Raw genomic sequence first — 7,243 nt, 5'->3', positions numbered from 1 at the left:
GACCATCGACTTGGGTAGGAAAGTCTGATCGCCTGCAAGGATGCGCTTTACGATAACATTGAAAATCGTTTTCCAATAAGCATCCATCAAAATTATCTTTACCACTTTGATAGACTAGTTTCCTTTTCTGTTTTTATTTGCGTTATTTATATTGATTAAATGATTGATTTGCAAGAGCATCACGATGACTTATCATTTCGGTTTTGAGATAAGCATTGCGATGGTGGGTACACAATGCGATGACGGGTATGCATTGTGACGTTGGGTATACATTGCGCCCATGTTCCATTTAACTTTAAAATAAAATTAAAAAGGGCGGAGAAGGTTAAACGTATGTGCGTTTAAGCTCCCGAGGGCCATTATTGCGCAGTAGTCGAAAGGACATTTTTTGTCTGCTAGGTCATAATGGTAAGGGGTGCTGTAGGCTTTTGGGATTACCAAGGGTTGTCGAGCGCATTTTCGGCATTCGTTGGACTCCCAAGGCTCAACCTATATAACCCCCCTTAGCCTTATCAAGTAGCCTACTTTCGCATTTTAAACCTACCCAAAACCCTTTGCATACTCAAAACCCTACCCCGTTCTTCCCCTACCCAAAAGTGCCACTCTTTTCTTTCCCTTCATTAGAATCAATGGCGGAACAATCATTCCACTCTTCTTTCCAACCTTCGTCCCCCTCCAAAGCCCCAGTCTCAACGCAGGAAGCAGCCATTCTCGCTGCCAGTCGCCACCTTACAGACCAGCCATATGTACCGAGGGTTAGATCGGAATAATGAGTTTAGCCGATTAATCTCGAATCGTTGGAGCCCATGATCTGTAGGTCTGCGAGGTCCTCCTACTAGCTCATAAATGGATAAGCTTTAGGGTAGCTTGAGAAGTTAATTTGAAACATTCAAATTAAACGGAACAAGAGAATATATATTTAAATATGATTTAAATATATGAAGATGATTATTGAGCAAAAATTAATTTAATATTTGATATTAAATTAATTTAAGAAAATAATTTTTCAATTAAAATGGTTTTGAAATCATTTTATGTTTTAAAAAGAAAAATGAAATTTCGTTTTTGCATGTTGCACAAAATGGAGAATAAATTTTTTCCATTACCTTCATCTTCATGCTCACACAAAGGTCATTATCTTCTCTTCATTGACTCTCCAAGCATGAGCTGCAAGCTATGCACTTCACCTCTTTTCATATTCATCTGCAATATATAAATAGAAGAGTGGAGTCATTTGAGGAGAATTAATGCATAATTTTTTAGAGAAAAGTTTCTGTGAGAAGAAACTGTTCTTCTTGTCCGGCTGTGTGTGTTCTCTATTGTTCTTCACCTTTTCAAGCTGTTCTTGAGTCCCACAACTCTGCCTAAAGCTTCAAGAGGATAGTAGGGAAGGCTTTGAGGTGGTTCACGGTGATATCAAGTGAAGACTGCTACTGTACACTCGGTTTCTTGGAAAGTTCTTCAAAGGTATGATCTTAAAATCCTCTTTTTAGAAAAACATGCTTTAGTTTCTGCCAAAATTAGTGAATTTGAATGCTTATGGATCCTTGATACTTCCGTTGTATGTTATTTAACTCTTTCAGTTGGGAACTCCTGCCATCAAAGGCTTGGTCGCCGACTCAAACCTACCACTTGGGGATTCGTCTGATTTGGGAGCTGGGAACTCAGTTACACAAGATGGAATTCACTCCTTCCACAAAGCAGGGGCAAGTAGATAGATAGCTTCCTTAAGGGCTGATTCCAGGGCTTGAACGATATGGTGCTACACACCTTCTTATGAGTTGAGAGGTATTCACACATAGTTGGACTATGTTATATTGTTCACTAGAGGGATTAGTGGTACTTAAGGAGTGAGTTGTAACTATAGGGGCAAAACGATAAATTGGCCCAACTGTACTTATGAGCATCTATGAAGGGTTATCATACTCATGATTGGTCATATCAGATGGACACAGAAATATATCTGTCGTAAGAAGTGTTCAGGTGTCGGTCTTTAGTGGAATGCTTGGCAGTTAACGGATGGTGGATCTCGTGGCTAAAGAGTTTAGTCAGCTATTCACGTACCGTTGGAGCTTCAAGCCATAGGTCTATAAGGTCCCCTTGGTAGCTTGGATAAAACACTACAAGAATTTTGGCCTTTAATGTTGGTTGAAAAAAGTGAAATCGGATGTATAATGTTGGTTTTGTTTTTTTTTTTTTTTTTTAAAAAAGCGGAACTTAAATGTCGGTTTTAAACTGACATTGTAGAGGTACCTTAAATGTCGATTTTAAACCTACATTAAAAACCCTCTTAATTTTTCCCTCTTCACTTTCCCCCTATTTTTTATTTTCCCCCAATTTTTTTCATTTTTCCCTTTTCACTCTCCCCCTATTTTCTTTTTCCTCTCATTCTGACACTTCCCTTTTCAGACCATCTTCTTTCTCATTTCTCTCTTTCAAACCCTTGCAATGGGTAGCGTAACCCGTACTGATGTGCAACCCATGCAGGTCTGTTGTTGTGTAGATCTGGCTTCCCTGCAGGTCTGTTTGTCGTGCAACCCGCGCCGCCACAACCAGTCGCCCGATTCCATATACTGCCATTCGTCGTTCGATCTGAAGTCAGGATTTGAAGATCTGAAGTTCGCCGTTCGTCGTTCGTCTAGATCAGTATGCTCTTCTTCTCTTTCCTCTCTTAAACTCACAGCAATTTTTGTTCTTATGTTACGCTTCTCAACTATTTGTGTAAATGTCTCAATGTTACACCTCTCAACTTTTCTCTCAGCACTAGACGATCGTGTAGATATGCGCGGGGGCTGGACGATCGATAGGCGGGCACTGGACGATCGTCGATCGTGTAGGCAGGCACTGGACGATCATATAGCAGATGTGCGGTCGCTAAACGATAGACTATACCATGGTGCTACGCGATGGGAATGAGCACTAGACGATAACCGTGCTGCGCTAGACGATGAACAGATGCACTGATCTATGTGCCACCGTTCATTGTTCGTCCAGATCAGTATGGCCTTTGAAATTCAATTTGATTAATGGTTTTATTGTATATGATATATTTATTGAAGTATTGGCAAGAGGCGTTGCCAAAAGTTGCTCCTGTGTTGGGTATGCGTGAGCAAGAGCAGTGAAAGCAAAATGTTGAGTGCAAGGTGCTGGGTACACAATCGTGTAGCAAATGGGTAGTGCTACACGATGAGGTAGGCGATCGTGTAGGCAAGCCTTAGACGATCATGTAGCAATGCGGGGAGCTAAACGATGAGGTAGATGATCGTATAACAGATGCGTGGAGCTAAGCTCAAAGCGCTAGACAATCGTGTAGATATGCACGGGCGCTGGACGATCGTGTAGGCGGGTGCTAGACGATCATATAGCAAATGTGCGGGCACTGGACGATCATATAGCAGATGCGCGGGTGCTAAGCGATAGACTACACGATGGCACTACGCGATGGGCATGAGCGCTAGACGATAGTCATGCTGCGCTAGACGATGAGCAGACGCGCTACACGATAGGTGGAATGCTAAGTGATAGGCGACGACGTTAAGCGATAGGTGAATGCATTAGACGATAAGGTGTCAGTGCTAAACGATGGAGGTAAACGATGGGCGTGGTAGCTAAACAATAGCCTATGCGCGAGATCGTTTACTAAATGATTGAGTTACACGATGGGCCGCTGGAGCTAAGCGATAAATGCGGGAACCAAACGATTGATTGGCTTGAGAACATGTGCATTATGCTAATTAAATACACTAAAAGAATGTTTGACTCATAGTTTTAATAAGTTTTAGTTGATGACTCAAAGTTTTAAAAAGAAGATTCTCTCATTTATTCAACTATTGAGTTTTCTTGTTTTGCAGGTGCAACAAAGGAGTAAAGATTTGGTATCATAACCTCTTTATGCTTTTTCTTGGGTAACTCTAGTAAAAAATTTTGCCTTGAATGTGCCATTTATTCACATTACCTATAAACACGGTTAGTTGAATATGAATTCTGATCACATTTTCACTTCCAATCCTTTGTCTTAAACCTTTTTTTTTTGTGATACTTTGAACAACAGTGGTCAGACAAAGATGCCTATAACCAGACACTGCTGAAGCTTGGGGGGGTCTGTTCAAGAAGAATTATGAAGAGATCTATACTTACCAAGTGGAGAGGGACAGTAAACTCATCATGTTTGTATTACTTGTAATTTGTGTTTTCAAGGGCTGATGAATTATTGTACAGCCTTTTAAATTATAATTTTATAGCAGAATTTGTGGATTAAATATAATAGATTTGCAATCCATACATAAATAATATATCATAGCCACAACGTTCGATGATGATGTGTCATGTTATACTTTTTGACCAAAAAATAGATTTGACAACAGAATTTTTTTTAAAAAAGGGAGAGATTTGGGCTTCAATGTCAGTTAAGAATTAAAAAAAAAAACACAGGCTTTAATATCGGTTGGAAATTTCACTAAAGACCTTTAATGTCGATTGCAACCGACATTGAAGGCTGTATTATTGAAGCCCTTTAATGTCGGTTTAAAATCAACATTAAAGGCAACCGACATTAAAGGGCTTTAATAACACTATCATTAATGTCGGTTGTCAACCAACATTAAAGCCCGAATTTCTTCTAGTGAAAGTTGAGAATAAGTTTTTTGGGTCAGTTTGAAATGTTCAAATCAACTAGAGGGAGTTCGATTATATATGATATAATTGGACTAGTTAATTATATATGATATGATTGACTAAATGAGATATATTATTTTGGAGGAAATTGGATATAAATATGATTTATATCAAGTAGAGGAGAAAACACTATAGTTGATATATGATATCAAACTATAGGTTAAGAATATAATATGATTATATTCATTATTTTAATAATTAGGCGGTTATGAGATAATTGGCCGAAGTTTTCTCCGGATTCGTGTGAAAATGTGAAGTTGAATTCAGTTCTTGTAACTGAAGAATAATATGAAAATTGTTTTCATTTTGCAAGATATCCGAAAATTTGCTCACGGTGTGGAAGCTTTTGATTGCTTAGTTTTGAGAGCCTTTACGATAGCGCCCGCCTTTCTAAACGACCTTACACTCGCATTTCTAAACGATCGCCCGCAATTATCTAAACGATCACTTACCTTTGCTAGACGATTGCTTAGCATTTACTACACGATCATGTACCCCGATCTAAACGATCAAGCACACCTGACTATACGATAGTCTTCCCTTTTCTCCCACTTGCTTGTTGTAGTACACGATCACTTTTTCTCTTCCCCTGATAAAGAGAACTACCTCAATCACGTTCGAGAACTCCCCTTATTCTAGGTGAACCCTCACAACAGTAATAACAATAACCCTGATTAACTATTTAGTAAGCAACCCCAAGAAAGCTAAACAGATTTGGCTTGGAAGATTGATTGATGATCAAGAAGAAAGGAGAACTTGTTCCTAACTTCAAGATTTCGAACTCTCCACAATCTAATTGATCAAACTAGATTGAAAGTTCTAATACATGCATTATATACACAAGAATACAAAGAAAAAAACATAAAGTTTGAGAGAATAAACTCTAATAAAATTTCATTCAAATTCAAAGTGTTGTTCTAGATTTTGAGATTACAACCCTATTTAAACTAATTGAATAGACACCATGAAAGGGTGCAACCTTTCACCTATATTAGCTACATTCATCTAATACCCTTCAACTACTCTAATAAATGTAAATTCATAACATTAATTAAATACATGGGATGTTAATAATGTAACTGAATCTGAATTTTTAGATTCATGATGGCTTTTGGATGGCCAAATGACTCTTGGAGCTTCAATGGTTGTAACTCTTCACTTTGGCTAGAAACTTATCTTCAAAACAAGTATTTAATCCTTCTAGAAGTCTTTTAGCTCTAGCTCATCATTGGTTTTTGGGGCATAATTATTGCATCATGATTAGATTGACTTGGAAAGCTCTCCCATGGATTTTCAGCATGAGCTTCGATTGAGCTAGATTGAGCTTGTTGAGCTTCATTTTTCTCTTGTAAAACTTCATGTTCTCCTATGATAGCCAGCTTCTTATCATCCCCTCTACCAATTCCATCAAAGTCCACCCTTTGGTTTCTCACACCGAGAACATTGAGGGCTACAAGTGGTGGTGTTGTCCTCAGTTGCTTGTTGTTCGTGCGCTGCTGATCGTGTAGACGACCGTGGTGTTGCTAGATGGTTGCTTGTTGGACGAGTAGGAACGAAAGGAGTTTGTTCACGTTGGACCGAGTTTATTAAAGAAAGTCTTCAACTGGTACGTTCTCTCGGTCTTTTGTATTTATCTTTTAAAGCATGCCAGTAATTAATATCTGTATGTTATAATATATGTATGAAAATTTTGTCATAATGAAATTGGAAAGATCCGCTTCCATTCATAGGCACTCTTGTTTAAGAGTTCTTTCAATTGGTATCAGAGCCAGGTTTCTGATATTTCAATTTCATTGATGCAAAGAATTGCATATACATTATCAGTGGGTGCATATCTACTCTCTGTTTAATAATTTAATCATTTGTGGATGTGTGGATTAGTGGAGTTTTCTGGGATGAAACCTCGGTTTGATTAATTCTTTTACATTTTCGGTTAATTGGAAAGACCTTACGTTTTTAGGCATAATTAATTGCTATCGAGTCTGTAATTTCAAAGTTAGTTTGATTTTTGAGTTGTTCGTGATGAAGTTCGGAGCAAAGGTTGCTGATCTTCGAGGAAGAAAATGATCAAGAGTTGGTCGGGTCGTGTAGACGATGAGGTAGGCGATCGCTGAGTATCGGATGCTCGGGTGTCGTTTAACACGTGCATGCATTAGAAGATCGCATAGCTTCAAGCCTCATCGCTTAGTTACTGACTATACGACCGTGGAGTAATCGCATGGTAAATCGTTTACCTTTTTGCGTGTTAAACGATCTTCTAGACGATCAGGCTTCCCAACTTCGTCTAGAGATCATTTAGCTTTTCACGCTATTGTCTAGTGTGTGCTAAGCGATTTTTTACCTGGAGGCATTTACTAAACGATGGAGCTTTGCCCAGTGGTTCAAGACCCGATTCGCCTGTGAATCGATTTGCTTGATGAAAAAAATGTAATAGATAGAATTTTTCATTCCGGTTTTGTAAAGGTTCATCCTGATCCATTAATTTTTGGTTTAATACATGAGATGTATGTCTCTTATATGTCATATGGTATGCACATATAGGAAATCCCACCTTAGGTTATGCATTGGT

This window comes from Benincasa hispida, chromosome 7, assembly GCF_009727055.1.
Source record: "Benincasa hispida cultivar B227 chromosome 7, ASM972705v1, whole genome shotgun sequence".
In the NCBI taxonomy this organism is placed as follows: Eukaryota; Viridiplantae; Streptophyta; class Magnoliopsida; order Cucurbitales; family Cucurbitaceae; genus Benincasa; species Benincasa hispida.
This window is presented reverse-complemented; position numbering follows the sequence as displayed.